At 46.2% G+C, this 16,778-nt stretch overlaps 1 pseudogene; it reads left to right on the top strand.

Moving 5' to 3' along the window:
* The first annotated feature begins 258 nt into the window (after positions 1 to 258).
* The window catches only part of LOC109448224 (cyclin-dependent kinase 1-like), a 51,599-nt pseudogene continuing 35,079 nt past the window's right edge, over positions 259 to 16,778 (top strand).

Raw genomic sequence — 16,778 nt, 5'->3', positions numbered from 1 at the left:
TCTGCAGCAGGGGAGGTTTAACGCCAAGTAGGACACACCTCCTGAACTTCCGATTCTGCCTCAGTAAGATGGGTGATAACAGTACCTGAATCATGGGGTCGTTGGGAAATTTAAATAGGAAAATTCACACACACACACACACACACACACACACACACACACACACACACAATTTTAAAAGACTTTATTGTGAAAAGAAAAAAAAGAAAAAAGAAAATTCACCCAATGTAGAAAGATAGAGGCACCGAGCAGGGCTGAATGTCGGCTACTAGCACGCTCATTGTCAGTGTGGACACCTCATGTCACCCCTTTAGATCCTTCGGCCTCATCTCATATTCCAGCCCCTGCGGCAGCAAACAGCTCAGTGTGGCCCCACAGGTACAGCCTGGCAGCCCATTCACTTTAGGTCCCTGTCTAGGATTTCTCACCTCCCACCTAAGGCCCCTCTGTTCATGCCAAGCTGAAAGCCTTGGCACCCATGTATATGCATCCAGAAGTACAGCGGAGTTAGCATGGTGGGGATAACCTTTCACTATGGTGTTGTGGATTGAACTGCCTCCCCCAAAAAGACATATTGAATCGAACCAGCAACCTTGTGGTTGAGAGCCCACTGGCCCTTGTGGGAATCAAACCAGCAGCCTTCGGAGTTAGGAGCACGGAGCTCTAACCGCCTGAGCCCTGAGCTGCGCCCTCCACAACTAAGATTGAAAGGACAACTTGACTTGGAAAAAGTCCTGGAAGTACACACTGTTCCCCAATAAAGTCCTGTTCCCCTTCCCCAATAAAATCCTTAAATAAATAAATAAATAAATAAACAAACAAATAAATAAATAAATAGACATATTGAAGTCCTAACTTCCTGTTATAATAAGAAATATATATGCTCTCATTTCCTGACTCCTTACAATCTCCAAAGTTGTGTCTTTTGTATGCTAATGAGATGCCTGGTAGCTGGGGGCTCCTGGGTAGCCTCAGGATTGAGACTTATTGCCAGGGAAACCAACCAAGGGATTAAGAGGGTTGGAAGTTTCAGCCCCAACTACCCACCCCCAGACATCCAGGGAGGGGGAGGGGCTAGAGGAGGAGTTAAGCACCAAGGGCCAAAGATTTAATCAACCATGCCTAAGAGATGAAGGCTTCATAAATATCCTGACAGTGCTAGCTCCGGGTTTGGTGAGCGCCTGGAGGTGGCTGGAAGGCACACCCCTTCCCTCAGACCTTGCCCTGTGCGTCTTTTCCATCTGGCCATCCCTGAGTTGTTCCTTTTGTAATAAACTGGTGAGCTAGTAAGTAAACAGTTGTCTGAGTTCTCTGAACCATTCTAGCAAATTACTGAGGAGAAATTTATGAGAACCTCCAATTTATTACGAGTCTCTCGAAGGCACAGGTGACAACCTGGTTTTGCGATTGGCAACTGAAGGGGAAGGGGGCAGTCGTGCAGGACTGAACCCTTAACCTATGGGATCTGACCCTATCTCCAGACAGATAGTGTCAGAATTGAGTTAAATTGTAGGACACCCAGCTGGTATAGGAGAACTGCTTGGGGGGAGGGGCGGGGGGACCCACATTTGGTTCAGAAGTGACGTATTAAGAGTAGTGCTGTAGCGGGAGAAACAGAATTTTTCTCTTTCACTTCTGTACCTGTGAATATGACCTTATTTGGAAGTAGGGTCTTTGCAGATGGAACTAAGTTAGAATAAGGTCATACTTGATTAGGGTGGTTCCTAAACCCAGCGACTGGTATCCTTATAATGAAAGAAGGATTTGGAGGCACAGAGGGAAGACAAACATATAAAGAGAGAGGCAGAAATTACAATGACCCAGTCACAAAACAAGGAGAGCCACGGAGTGCCAACAACCACAAGAAGCTAGGAAGAGGCAAGGAAGGATTCTCCCCTAAAACCTTCAGAGGGAGCCTAGCCCTGGCAACAGTTTGATTTCTGATTTCTAGGCTCCAGAACTGTGAGAGAATAAATTTGTGTGTTGGTGGTAATTTCTTATAGCAGCCCAAGGAAACGAACACACATGGGGTGTAGAAATGGATGGACAGATGCTTCTTTCTTGCCCACCTTGGACAGGTGGTCTTGGCAGATGTTTCGTATGCTTCTCAAATGTCGCATGGGGTCTATCACCCATTCACCCATAGCTGTGGCAACTCAGTGGTGCATCCTCTTTGGGGCTCTCCCTCCTTCTTGCTTTGCTCTTCCTGTGCCTCACTCTTACCCCTGGGGTGGGCCCCCCAATAAAGGATTCCCACATAAGCCATTTGTCTCAGGTTCTGCTTTCTGGGAAGCCTAGGTTAAGACAGCTGGTACCTGGCACATAGTTGACATTTAATAAATGTTTGACTGAGTCAGTGAATATGAATGAAGGCCCAATCCTGCCCTCAAGAAGGTTTCAAACAAATTGCCAAGATAAAACAAACACAGTATAAGGAAATAAATTATAGGGGCATTTGGAGGACAAAAAGAACTTGAAATTCCCAGCTGCTGGACGCAGCACAGATGGTAAGGTACAGCGGCCATTCCTAACATTTTCTATGGCTTTGATCCCTGTCCCTTCCACATACACACATGTTTGTTAGTGTTCTTTATTATTAAAATTTATAAGGGTCAACAAATGTATAATGGTCAACCAAACTACATAGGTTTCAAGTGTACAGCTTTATAATACATCATCTATATATTGCATTATGTGTTCAATTGCAAACAACAGAATTCACTTTCATTAAGTCAAGAAGAAAGGGAATTTATTAAAGGATTGTAGGGAGCTCATGGAATTTCCAAGAGGGCCAGTCACTGAAGAACAATATCTAATCACATCATAAGGGTTTCTCTGGGGACTACAAAGCCAAGAGAAAAATAACAGCCACAAACTGGATTCTGCTGGCTGAGCGACCAGCTCTGGGCTATAACCTGAGAAACGTGGGAACCCCACAGAGCAGCCTGTCCTTGATCTTGAGGAGATCACGCTAATCCACAGGTGAGCCAAGTACAGGGAACGGACCCGACCAAACCTCACCACCCCTGGGCCCTATATTAAAACTCCAAATCCTCAGGGCAAGCTGATTACAATCTCTTTTTGTAGAGCTTGCTAATTTTATTAAAATGTCCCAAGCTCTCCTGAATGGTCAGTAGGTACCAGGATTCCAGCCCAGGGGCCAGGTCCTTGATGCTCAAGCATGGCTTGTGGACAAGCAGGGGCAGTATCACTCTGCTTGTGAGAAACTCTGAAAATGAGGCTCCAGCCAAGAGCAGCTGAGTCAAACCCAGGGTTTAACAGGGTCCCCAGGGGGTCTCTGTGCACATTAAAGTGTGAGAAGTGCTAGTCTGGTCCCCTGCCTTAACTCTGGTGGTTCCGAAAATCCACCTAGAGAACGTTTCTTAAATGAAGACTTCCAGCCGCCACCCCCACCCCCAGATGAGCTTATTGAATAGACCTGGAGTGGGGCTTAGGCTGCTGTGGGGTTTTCTTTCTTTTGGTTTTTTTGGTTTGGTTTGGTTCCTTGGAGGCTCTTGCGATCAGCTAGGTTTGGGAACTGCCAGCCTTAGGATATAGCTCTCGTCCCTCAATAACCATCGTCTCGGGCGGCACTGTGGCAGCTCAGGAAGGCCAGGAGCCCATGCAGATTCCTGGTCCCACCCCCAGAGGTTCACATATCCTAAGTCCAGACAGGGCCATCTTATTTAGGACAAGAGTACCTGTAGGAGGCCCAGGTACTCTTACGATGGGGGCCATACTAAAAGCCATCTACACCCCACATTGGATATGAGTGATACGTGAGAGCAAATTGACTTGTGGTAGACAAGTTGACAGTTACATTTTTTTAGACATTGAATTAAACATTTATTAATTTTCATTTTGCAACTTTCTTTTTATATATTTTGTGACCAGTATGTTTTCTTCCTTTGGATTCAAATGTTGCCATAGGCTCCTGGAGGGTTAATAAGCTTTTCCACCATGTGCTATGGCTGAATCGCTGAATGGCTACATTGGCAGTGAGCCTGAGAAGGGCTCAAAACTCTGCATTTTAACAAGAACACCAGGGTGAGCCTGGTGAGGTGGTCCTCGGACCTGACCTTGACCACAGTGGGACCACTGACCTTCACAGATGTGAAGGTGGGTCTCCAGGGTGAGCCTGCACTAGGGTTGGCTGGGAGGGAAAGCCTTCTGAGCCAGGAGGAAAAGGGGTGGCGAGAGCTCTGCTGATGCCCGGAACACCCCATGATTCCAGAGGAGCCCCCTGACCAGGGCATATCCCCGTAAGTATCACCTAATATAGAGAATATGGCCTGCAGGAAGCAGTGCAACTACCTGTTCTACTCAGCATTACTCAGACTCTGTCCCCGGAACCCCAGCTGACCCCACACCAAGAAAAACCAGCTGCACTTGAAAGGATCAGAGGAATATCACAACATGCATAAGCAGTTAGGAAGCAGACAGTTGTAGGAAAAACAGGATTATTTCATTTGAAAAGAGAAGGCCAGATGACCCATGACAGTCTCCAAGCAAATGGTGAATGTCCATGTGGGCATGAGGCCGCCCCACCTGCACCTGGGCTTCTGGACTTGGCGGGCAGCCCAGTGGGGCAGGCCTGCCAGAGCCTCTCTGTGAGGTCTGAGGATCTTCCTGGGGGATCTCGCAATCCACAGAAGCCCAGGGTTGAGAAGGAAGGATGAATGTAGACCTATTCCCAGCTAGTCCTCGTGGGAACCAGGTCTAAAGTCTGGAGTGTGGGGAGATGCTAGAAATTAAAAGTGAAAAGAGACAGCTCAAGAGAAAATCTGAAATCACAGCAGATGCAGAACTGCTTTAGCACAGTACCTGCCATCAGAGTGTGACCCCAGAATTCAAAGGAATTCACTGCCTTTATCCTCCTTCCACCAATCCATGCTCAGCCCAGATTCAGGGACAGCCTTGGTGGCTCAAGGGCTTCCGAGAAAGGCTGGACAGGCCTGCAGAGAGATCAAGAGAAGGGTGGTGATGTCCCCTGGCAAAGAGTGGGGGGTTCCTGGGGGGCGACTCAGGAAGCAGAGCAACAGCTGCAGAGGCCTGAGGCTATGGACCAGCTCTGACCAGTCACTCAAGATCCCCCCAAATGGGTTAGGGATGTAGGGACTTTGCGAGGTGGAGGTCCCATGTTAGCAGGTAAAGTGAAGAGCCAGGAAACAAGTCCTGGCCATCCACGTGACCCATTAGCTCTCCTGTACCCGTAGGGCCTGGGATATAGGCCTCGCGCATGAACAGTGAGTGGTGGTGACCAGATGCCATCACAGGATCAAACAGGGCGCTTACAGGTACTGACCTTGATGCTTCTCTGAATGCCAGAGGCCTTGGGTACCTCCAAGAGTGCAGTCACATACATGCAGATGTGAACAAAACCAAACCAGAAAGGAAGTAATCAACCCTCACCCCAATGGCAGCTACAAACCCGGCAGGGTGATGAACATACATGAATTCAACTAATGCTTCCCACACTTTCAAAGACGAGCATTGTTACCATCTTTTTTCAGGGGAAGAAACAGGTACAGAGAGGTTTCGTGTCTTGCTCAAGGTCACACAGCCGGTACCCAAAGGAGCTTCGATTTGAACCCACGTTGGTCTAACTCCAGAGCGCAGGTCCTTCACCCTGTGCTATCCGTGCAGCTCTGGTGACAGAACTAATGGAAAAGATGGAAGCAGGTCCTGCTCTGAACGCTGGGCTCTGAGGCTATAAAGAACTGTGCCCACAGGCCCTCACAATACGGTAGCAGGAGAAAGCCACACTCTCTTACACGGCCGAAGCTGAGTGGCACAGAGATCAGGAGATAAGCACGCTCTATGCTCCACCCTCTACCCACAGCCTGCTGAGCTCCCAAGGAGCCACCACCTGTGGGGACCCAGGAGCCCCAGTGTCCAATGGATTGGCTGTGCCACATACCCAGAGAGTAACAGGCAGGGCCCCCAATGACACCAGATCCCTGCCCTCCACTCTGCACCATTCTTCCTCTCTTTTCCACCCCAACACACACGCTACTAACCAGTGACCCCGCATTTGGCTTCTACAGTCACTCTGGGTCCAGGACTGCGAGTCCCTGCAGCTGTGGGAACAGCGGCTCCCCTTGCACATGGCTGGTCTTGGATCTGGGTGATGATGGACAAGCTCATTGACCAGCGTGGATGAACAGCCACACAGAATGAGAAGGAAGCACCAGATCCCGCCCCTGTCCCACCTCCATGTGCAGAACAGTTGCCACCTCCCTTCCAAGGCAAGGGAGGGCAGGGACACTTCAGACAGCTGTGCACACCCACCCACCCCCCTCACCACTGTCCCAGGCTGAGCACCCCGGTCAGGACACCCAGAAAGCAGCAGAGATGAGCCCAGCACCTTGCATGCCCGTAGTTTCTCTCTCCTCCCTCCCCCCTCATCAAACATCTCCCAGTACTTATTCTGTTGTGACAGAATGACCCTTCTGTTACTGTATTGTCACTACTGTTGAATGGATTTATAATGATGGTTCAAGGAAAACACTGAGCATGTTACACAAAAGGGCATGGAGAATGACACATCAGAATGTGCAGTGGTGGTCCTGGAACGCAAGGACTACCCCTGATTTTCATTTCCTTTCTTTGTAAATGTACTTCATTTTCCTGTACGACTTACATGCTTTCCTATTTCTTTAGAGCTAACAGGCGTGTCATGGCTATGGGTTCTCTTTGTCTGTTAAGAATGAGTTCCTCCAGGTAGGTCATTCAAAGTGGCAACCCCTACATGCCACTGATTACCTAGGGATGGGGGGGGGGGGGTGTCCTCGGGCCGGAAGCAAGACTTAATTAGCAAGGACCTGACGAGCATATGGAAAAGGAAATGCTCTGAGACCCATGGACACAAGCTGGCTGGGGTAGGGCCTGGAACTTGCATGTGGGAAGATGTGTTTATGGCTCATATTGTAAGTATTCATCCTCTAAATGCTCTGAAAAATCTTGAATCTCTGTGTCTTTCGGCTGCACCTGGGCTAAGAAAACAGTTTTACCTGCACTGGGGCCTGACCTTGCAACGGGGGACGAGCACATCCCTGGAATCACTGTTTCAGTAACCGTGGGACACCCCTCCCCCCAAAGACAACTGAAACTCAGGGAGATCTGGAGTCACCATCCTTCCCTACTCACAAGTCTCCTCTGACGATGCTGAAATGTATGCTTTTGTTTTAAAAAGGATTAAACGAGGATGGTTTTATAAGGAACGTGATTCATTTATGTGAGTGCACAGGTACACCCCACACACTCAAGCATCATTCAACCCAGCTGACCCTTCTCTCTCTCAGGAATACTCCTCGGTCACCAGAAAGCAGGCTTCCCTCATTGTACCCCTCCTGGGGGCACCCTCCACATGGTGGTCTCTGGGTATTCACCCCTTTGACTGCCATAGACCTGAGTCAGCAATCTGCAGGCTGTACCCCGATTTTATAAATCAAGGATTCATGAACACAGCCATGTCCATTCGTTTACAAGTCGTCTATGGCTGCTTTCTTGCTACAACAGCACAGGGGCATAGCCGCAACAGACCAGTACAGCCTGCAAAGCCAAAAATAGTATCTGGCCCTTTCCAAGTTTGCCGATCTGCCATAGACCAAGATGTAAATGATCTTCCTGGCGTTGTGCGATGAGCAGGCCCGCGAGATCATAGCCACGGGCAAGCCAGGACAGGAGCAGGGCTCAGATGGGGCAAACACAGCTCAGGACCCCCAAAACCCGCCCAGCACATCTACCCTCATGCTCAGAACCGTGTCAGGCCAGCCAGGAAGCAGTGATGTTGGCAGAGAACTGAGAACTCTGGAGTGTAGAGTCAGGCCAACTTGGAAATTATAATGCAAGCCTTCCAGGACTATATTTCCTCATCTGCAAAATGGTATTGATAATAGAATCTCTCTAACAGGAATGTTGTGAGGATCAAAGTAGGTACTGCCACTTACATGTTTAGAACAGTACTGGACACACAGTTCACACCCAAGTGCCAGCTCCCCGCTAAAGCAGTGGTGGTGGTATCAGTAACATGTAGTATCATCATTAGGCCACACTGCCTCGCTCTAGGGCAAGCAGCCATCCCCTTCCTACCCCGACAAGAACGTGGCAATGAAAGGCAAGACCCCAGGAGGACACTGCTCACAGCCCAGCACCTGGAAACCAAGGTGGGCTAGGAAGCTTCCTTTGGCTCCTGGGTGCCCACAACAAGGTGGGAGATAATTCTCTGGAATTTCAACACGATTTTTCTCAGGAATATCAGGTCCCCTAATTACACAGCACACGTACATACACACACACATACAGAACTAAACAGAGAGACTCAGGATACCTTCAAATTCCTTATGCAATAGTTATGAATGGATGGGCCAGAATTATACCATGTTTTGCTATTTCCTAACAGTTTCAAGATCATCAGATTGGACTCTAATTTTTTTTTTCAATTGAGTGCGTTTTGTAGGCTGACACAGTAGATAGGATTCAAGACACCCTGTCACATGAATGGGCAAATACCCTCACCCTGCAGACAGATGACCCCTAGCAGGAGAGGCACTGTTCTAAAGAAGAGGCAGGCAGGCGAGCAGGATTAGATAGGAAACATGGGTTCTGGAGAATTCAGATCAGAAAAGTTCCGGGATATTCCCTTCCATGAAATGCTTTGCGCAGTTGCTTACTTTTCTGCAAATCTTGCCCTTTCTGCAATGCTGTTTTAATTTTGTCCAATTAGCTGTTAATACACGTTTAATACCTGCTAATCTCCCTTCTTAAAAAGAGGTTACTGGCCTTACAAATCTGCGAATCACTGTAGTCCCAGCTGAGGGCTGGGAAGCAGAACTCTGTGATCCCACATTTTCTAAGGTCTGAGAAACTCTTAGTTATAAAAGTCATCATTGATTTAACAACCACTCTTGGGGGAAGATGGAGCAAAACACTGTACCTAAAGTATACGTATTGACTGTAAGACACGACATGATTTCAGACACATTAAAATGGGGGTGGTTGTCTTAGAACAGAAGAGAAAATAAGAACAATTACAACATCAACAATAGTTACCATTTATTGAGCAGCAACTGTGTTCCAAGGATTGTCCTGGATGCTTTTCCTGGGTTTTCCAACTGAAACCCTACCCTCTAGTAAAGTAGATATTGTGGTCCCATTTTACAGATAAAGAAACTGAAACTCAGGGAGCCTCACTACCTAGAATAGCTGAGCACCAAAGTAACCAAATGCAGAGGGGCAGAGCCCCACTTTTCACCACGACAAGAATCGGCCTCAGGGCTCCACCAGAGACCTCAGCCAGAAACCAAGTCCCTGAAGTGAGACAAGCCCAAAGGAAGAGGTCACAGAGCACAGACACTGCTGATGCCTGAGCCATTCTTATCCCTAAGCACTCGTCTCCCTGTGCAATAAAATAGTTAAGAAAATACACTCACATGAAGATGATTAAAACTAGGACTGGAAGAAGTAGGTATGCGCAAGACACAGGAAGACGGCAGAGAAGGTGGTCATAGCTCGCTCCCTTACCAATGACGATGACAAGTGACACCCCTTCCCAATCTTACCCCAGGTAGTGCCCTCTGCCACTGCCACCCCCATCCACATCCCTTCCTCTTCCTCTGCAAGCTCCATGCTAGTCACTTGGCTTTCTCTACCACCACCTTCCCCACGGGCCTTGGGAGCTGGGCAGGTACAGCTGGAAATTAGCTCCCACTGGTCTCCTCGTTGCAGGTCTCAAGCAGGAATCAGATCAATCCAGCCACAGGCAGGCAGAGAAGGGATCGATTCCAGCACTGCCAACGTCCCCAGCTTTTCATCTGCATGTCCCAAAGGTAATGCATGAGACCTGGAGCAGCAGGGTAAGGCTCCTTCTTGAAGGAGGCTTATAGTTGCCCCTTAAGTAATTGATACAAAACCTCCTGGGACGTACCCCATCCTCTAATTGACCACCAACCCTCCCCTCCAGGCCCAGGAAGGGAGGCATGACAGGGAGTGGAACAACCCTACTGTCCCTTAAACAGCCCTATTTTTGTGTATATTTTTATCATCCTGATTTCCCAGATAAGAAAGAAGCCACCTGCCCAAGGTACACAGGAAGTGGCAGAGCTTAGACTCAAATCCAGTTCTGCCTAATTCCTAGCCTCTTCCAGTGTTTAAACATTACTTATTAAGCACCTATTATTATGTGCCTGCTATGCACTAAGGCCTGGGCAGAGAGCTGCAGAAATATGGAAATAAATCAAATATAGTACCTGCCACCAGTAAACATTACTACTCCACTAGTTCCCACACCTGCCTGTATATTTAGAATCATTGGGAGAGGATATTTTTAAATAAGGATTCCTTGCTCCCCATTCCAGAAAATTCTGTTTCTGTAGGTTTAGGAAGGGATCCATGAAATCTATACTTGTTAAAGACTTTCCAGGATGGAAGTGGATAATTTGAGGGAGAATTTATTTTTGTTTCTTATTAATACATATAAACATATGATGTCTGACAAGTAAGTTCATGAACTCTTCCTAGAAAAAGTGCTACATCTCTCATTGCTGAATATCACTGCGGTCACCTTCCAAGTACTCCCCTTGGGAAGCTATGCACTGACGCCAGCGCCTAGTCCACCCTTCAAAGCAATTTCGGAACTCTTTTTCTGGAATGGCCATCAGAGCTGTCGTCGTATTACCCTTGATGTCCCAAATGTCATCAAAATGTCCTCCTTTCAATATTTCCTTTACCTTCGGGTAAAGAAAGAAGTCATTGGGGGCCAGATCAGGTGATTAGGGAGGGTGTTCTAATACAGTTATTTGTCTACTGGCTAAAAACTCCCTCATAGACAGTGCCCTGTGAGCTGGTATGTTGTGATACAAGAGCCATGAACTGTTGACGAAAAATTCAGGTCGTCTAACTTTTTCATGCAGCCTCTTCAGCACTTCCAAATAGTAAACTTGGTTAACTGTTAGTCCAGTTGGTACAAATTCATAATGAATAATCCCTCTGATATCAAAAAAGGTTAGCAACATCGTTTTGACTCTTGATTTGGACTGAGGGAACTTTTTTGGTCATGGAGAATTGGCTGACTTCTATTGTGCACTTTGACGCTTTGTTTCAGGGTCATATTGGTCCACCCATGTTTCATCACCAGTGATAACACAGCCCCAAACATCGTCTTGCCTCTCCAACAGGTCTTGGCAAACTTGGACTCTCGTTTACTTTTGTTCATCAGTGAGCTCCTTCGGGACCATTTTTTGCACACACCTTTCTCATGCCAAGATTTTCAGTTAAGATTTTCCTGACTGTTTCTCTATCGATGTTTACTTGGTCATTATGCTTCTCACAGTCAGCTGATGATTTTGTTGCACAATTCAGCGAATGTTTGCAATGTTTTTGTCAGTTCTGCTTGTTCCTGGCCTCCCTGACTTCTCTTCATCAGTGACGCGTTCTCTCCCCTCAGAAAAACGTTTAATCCATTTGTACACTGCGATTTTCTTCATGGCATTATCCCCATAAACTTGGGCTAACTTGTCCCTGATTTCATTTCCTCTCTTGCCAAGTTTAACAAGAAATGTAATGTTTATTCGTTGCTCTAATTCAAGCTCAGACATTCTCGTGACGGCACACAAAAACACGCAACAATAATGAACGCCACTCAGCAAGACACCACCACATGACACCATGAACACAGCTGTGAGACACTGATATACCAAGGTTATGAAATCTTACCTTGCTGTTTGCACAGTGCCGCCAATGGAAGCGCACAGTGGCAAGTTCAAGAACTTAATTGTCAGACCTCATATACTTAAATTATGAGATTGTCAGTGAAATTTACTTTGAATGGGGAGGTTAATAGTTATCAAATTAAAATTTTTCTAATTAAGCAAATGACACCCCTGGTGATTCTGAAAGTGCAGCCAGGTTTGGGAACGCAACACTGCACAGTGTGGCCTCCAGCATTTCTTTGAAATTGGTGCCCACTTTGATGAGGGATGGCAACAGAGCGGGGAGGAATGTAGCTGCCAAGTTCATTCACACTAAGATTTTAGAGGCTTCATAATACACCATTCTCCAGGTACCATTTTAAAATAGAACCTCGTGGAGAAAGCACTGTTTACCCCAAAGAAATGAATCCCTAACGGGAAAATATAGACACCAGCAGAGCTGTTTTGAGGCAGGAGAGTCTCTCGACTTCTTCTAATAGCAGCAGCTGCACACAAGAAAGAAATCAGGGCCTAAACAAATTCCATGAGGCCTTGTCCAGAGCTGGGGGAGGGGCCAGTTGCTTCATCACTGACACAAGATGCTATTTATGTTTCAGGGAAGGTAAGGCCTAGTGATTTATAGGCCAACCACCTGGTGGCAGTTGGGCTGTCTGTGATGCTAGCCAGCTCAGGGCTGCCTCAACCAAAATACTGATTCATCTTCAAATCCACCAGCCAGCCCAGAGCCCTCCACAAGAGAAGGGCACCTCACTGAAAACAGCAAGGGTCCACAGGGAATCCAGAGGGTTCACAATGGCCAGTGAGGCTGGGCATCTATCCTGCACCCAGCTCAAGACTAGGACCTAGAGATTGGGGTGGGGGGGAAGCCAACCACCTCTAATCTCAGGGACCCTGTGTTACCTGGATGTTGAAGATGAAAGCAAGATAAATGAACGTGACCACATTGAGTGACTCTTGGAAACCATACCCTACCAGGGTGAATGAAATAATCCACCAATAACCTACATGCCAGCTAAAACCTATATAGGGTCCATGTTCAGGCATTGTTCTAAGCACTTCTTGTGTGTTAATTCATGTAACCCTCAAAGCAACCCTAGAAGGATGTGCATTAGAAAGAAACTGAGGCACAGAGATGTTAAGTAACTTGCCCAAGTCACACAGCTAGCAAGTCCTGGAGCTGAGGTTAAACCCAAGCAAGGTGGCTCCAGAGCAAGAGTGCGCTGATAAGTGCTTACCTGGCTTCCCAGGAGGGGAGGCCCTGCTGGATTTGCTGATTTCCATGGTGCACATACTCTCACCATGGCCAATGTAAAGCTACCGATGTGACGTCACTGAACACAGAGCTTGGCAGTAGCACACCGCCCCGTGGTATTGCCACCGCACTGACACAACAGACACCAATAACTTCAAGAGCATCGATAATAGTTAGACGCAATAAAATAATTGGGAAGTGATGAGCTTTGAATACTTACTACTTTTGTTTTTCATATAATTCACTTGTAAGTCATAGAATTTAGTTTTTAATGCCAACTTTAATAATCAGCTCCAAAAACTCCTAAAAATTTGGAAATTGGCTCTCATAAGCTGGTGCAAAACACACCGCTGCTCCAGAGTTACTACGTGATACAAGACAGAGAGATGGAGGGGTGCTCAGTGCTAACCTGATGGGCTTTTCCTAAGAAGAAGAAGGAGTCAGTCATGCATGGGAGACAAGATTTTTCTAAGGAAAACTTTTTTAACAAAGAGGTCCAAAGATAGAATAGGCTTCCTAGGTAGATACTGGTTCCCAATCACCAGAGAAACACAAGAGCAGACAACTACTTGACACCTGTGGAGAGAGTGTAAGCTCCAGGCAGGTTGTTAGATTAGAACAGTATTTTCCAAAGTGCAGCTTGAAACTTAATATTCAGGTATTAAGTCATGGAAACAATTGGGTGAGTTGTAGGGTCAGTATTTTTTAATGAACTAGAGAATATGGGCATATTAAGGGTACATATTGCTTTGTAAAACTTTTGCTATACATGCATTTAGTATGTATGTGCATATGTACCAATGAATAATGTATATACATGCACACCAGGTCATAATATTAAATATATTTTTTACTATTAGTATATTATATTATTATAGTATAGCATCATTGTACATATATTATACAGAATGTAATATATAGTATTTTTACTATTATTTTATAATCAAAGAAGTTTGAAAAATATTGGAGTAAACTTGGAACAAACGATAAGATCCCTCTAACAGTGAGATTCTATGCTTCCATACGTCACTCGCTACCATAGGATAAGTACACCCTGTCTCCCCAAAAGGACAAATGGGATGAGGATGGAACACCATACATGTCTCCAGCCCCTGGTCCTCTGAGCGGGGCCACCAAATGTCCTGAAAGACACATTCAGTGAAGTGGACAGTGAGGGAAATGGTAAGAAATGTTTTCCCTCCAAAGATAGGAACTCAGTCCCATGCAATCTACCCCGGAAGCAGGAAGCGTGAAATGCTGCTCCTCCACAGTATCTCTTCCCGGAACCATCACTCAGATGGCACAAAGTGCTCTGCAGAGCTCCCCCTGACCAAGGGGGCTCCACCAGAATGTATGGGTGGAGACAGCGTGGAAACACGACTCACAGATGGAGATTCACAGCCGCCTGCTGCAGACCATTTCCTGGAGCTCCTCAGAAAGGAGGAGGTGGGAAGGCTGTCATAGGAAGAAGGGTAAACTCAAACGCAATGCTGAGACAAGAGAGGCAGGAGAGCGTGGCCCCCAGTGGAGAAGTAACATAGAAAGCTGAGAAGAGGAACGAGGAAGGAGAACGGAGCTGGCAAGATGACAGGCGTTGTTTAGTCATGAAAAGCCACGTGGTAACAGATGACAGAGTGACCAAGAGTTGGGCACTTGTAACTGTTTACTTTATGTCTGTTTCCCCCTCTAAATTCTATGAGCACCAGGACTCATTGGCTGGTCTGTCCTGGGTAGCTCCTCAGAGAAAAATAAATATTTGTTTATTGAACAGATAAACTCATGAAGGTGGGACCTATTATAACAGGGAATCCCATCACCTATCCTAAACTGGAATTGCCTCCCCTTTTGAAAATCACTAACAGATTATAGCCCAACAAAGCTGGTGCTGGGGCAAGGACTAAAATCCACTCATTCACCATTCAACAGATATTTCTGAGACCCAACTCTGTCCCAGCTGCTTTTCCAGGTGACCAAATGTTATGAGCCAAGCCAAAGTCTGGCAGGATGGCCATGGAATTCTCCTATATTCCCAAAACTGAATCCAACAGGCCAGTCTGTCTAAATACAAGGAGAAGGCTCATCTCCCAACCAATTTATAGGAGTGGTTGTAGAACTTTGAGGGCAAGAGGGTGTATGTTTCACATTTCCCATTCCTAGCTCTGCTACCTGTACCTGGGAAAGTGCTAAATAAGGCAGAAAACTCTGGCCATCGGGGCTAGAGTGGAGTTGAGGAGACTGCAAAAAGGTGATGCAAGGCAGACCTGGGAGCAGCACACACACAGACACAGACACTCTGCTCTGTGAAAGAACGTTCAGAGAAGGCTGGGGACGTACCAGCTGCAGGAAGGAGCAGTAGGACAGGCCTCCAGAGAGCACCTCCCCAGCCCAGGGCTCAAGCGGCTACCAGGCTGGCAGGAAGAAAGCAAGCAGGAAGGAGGCAGACTTGGAAGTCAAAGTCGTCAGTTCTCAGCTTTTGACTTTGTTCTTCACAAACTGGGAAATTTCCTGAACGTCCCTGAGACTCAATTCCCTTTCCTGTCAAATGGGGATATCGTGCTCTGCCATCATGGTCATTTTAAGGAGTCATGAATGTAAGTGCCAGATACATAGCAGACACGCCTGACACATAGCAGACATGCAATAATAGTCGTTGCTGTAGCTATTGAGAACTGGGTGCCAATCGTGTTCTTCACTCACCACCACATCGATGCCAGAGGCCTTCCTGGACAAGTTGTTGGCACCCCATACCCTGGACAACCAGGGGCGGTAATAGACACAATGACGTGCCTTTTCCTGAAACCTACCCTCACTCCACCCCTCCCACTCTTCTCTGCCTACACTCCCTCAAGGAACCGTCGTGCTTCATGGTGCTGGGGATTTTCCCTTTCTTGCTCCCTCTCCTTTACTCTTTTCTCTGCGGAGACCCTCCCTTCTCATTCCCTGGGTAAATGGATCTCTTTTTCCTTCCTTCCCTGGATACATAAGATTATTCCCCCTCTTACTTTATATCTCAGACTCAAAGCAAACGTGAAACCAATAAAGAATGGAGGAATGTCTAGTTTCATCAGGTTTATTTGCTTTTTCAATGCTTGGTCTACTTATATTAAAAATGGAAAAACCACTTATGGAAACCAAGGTTGGCTCAGAAAGCTTGGAGATCAGACACAAGTAGAATTCAGAAGGAAAAAAATATGCTTATCCTACTAAGAATTACCCATAAGAAATAAATGAGTTCAACAAGATTGCAGGATACAAGATCAACATACAAAAATCAATGGCATTTCTATATACTTGCAATGAACAATCTAAAAATTAAATTAAGAAAACAATTCCATTTACAACAGCATCAAAAAGAATAAAATACTTAGGAGTAAACGTAACCAAAAAAGTGCAAAGCTTATAGTCTGAAAACTACAAAACATTATTGAAATCAATTAAATACTTTTAAATAATGGAAAGCCATTCCACGTTCATGAATCAGAACACTTAACATTGTTAAGATGGCAGTTTACCCAAAATGGATCTACAGATTCAATATAATCCCTATCAATGTCCCAGCTGTCCTTTTTGCAGAAATTGAAAAGTGGATCCTCAAATTTACATGAAAATTCCACAGATCCAGAATAGCCAAATAATCTTGAAAAAAGAACAAAGATGGAGGACCTACACTTCCCAATTTCAAGTTACTTCAAAGCGACAGTAATCAAGACAGGTTGGCACTGGCATAAGAATAGAGATACAGTCCAATGGAATAAAATTGAGAGTCCATAAATAAGCTTTTTATGACTGGCATATATAGGTGAGTAGTTCATGTT

The sequence above is a fragment of the Rhinolophus sinicus genome, chromosome 3 (assembly GCF_057876585.1).
Source record: "Rhinolophus sinicus isolate RSI-liver-muscle chromosome 3, RSI-T2T, whole genome shotgun sequence".
Classification (NCBI taxonomy): Eukaryota; Metazoa; Chordata; class Mammalia; order Chiroptera; family Rhinolophidae; genus Rhinolophus; species Rhinolophus sinicus.
This window is presented reverse-complemented; position numbering and strand designations above follow the sequence as displayed.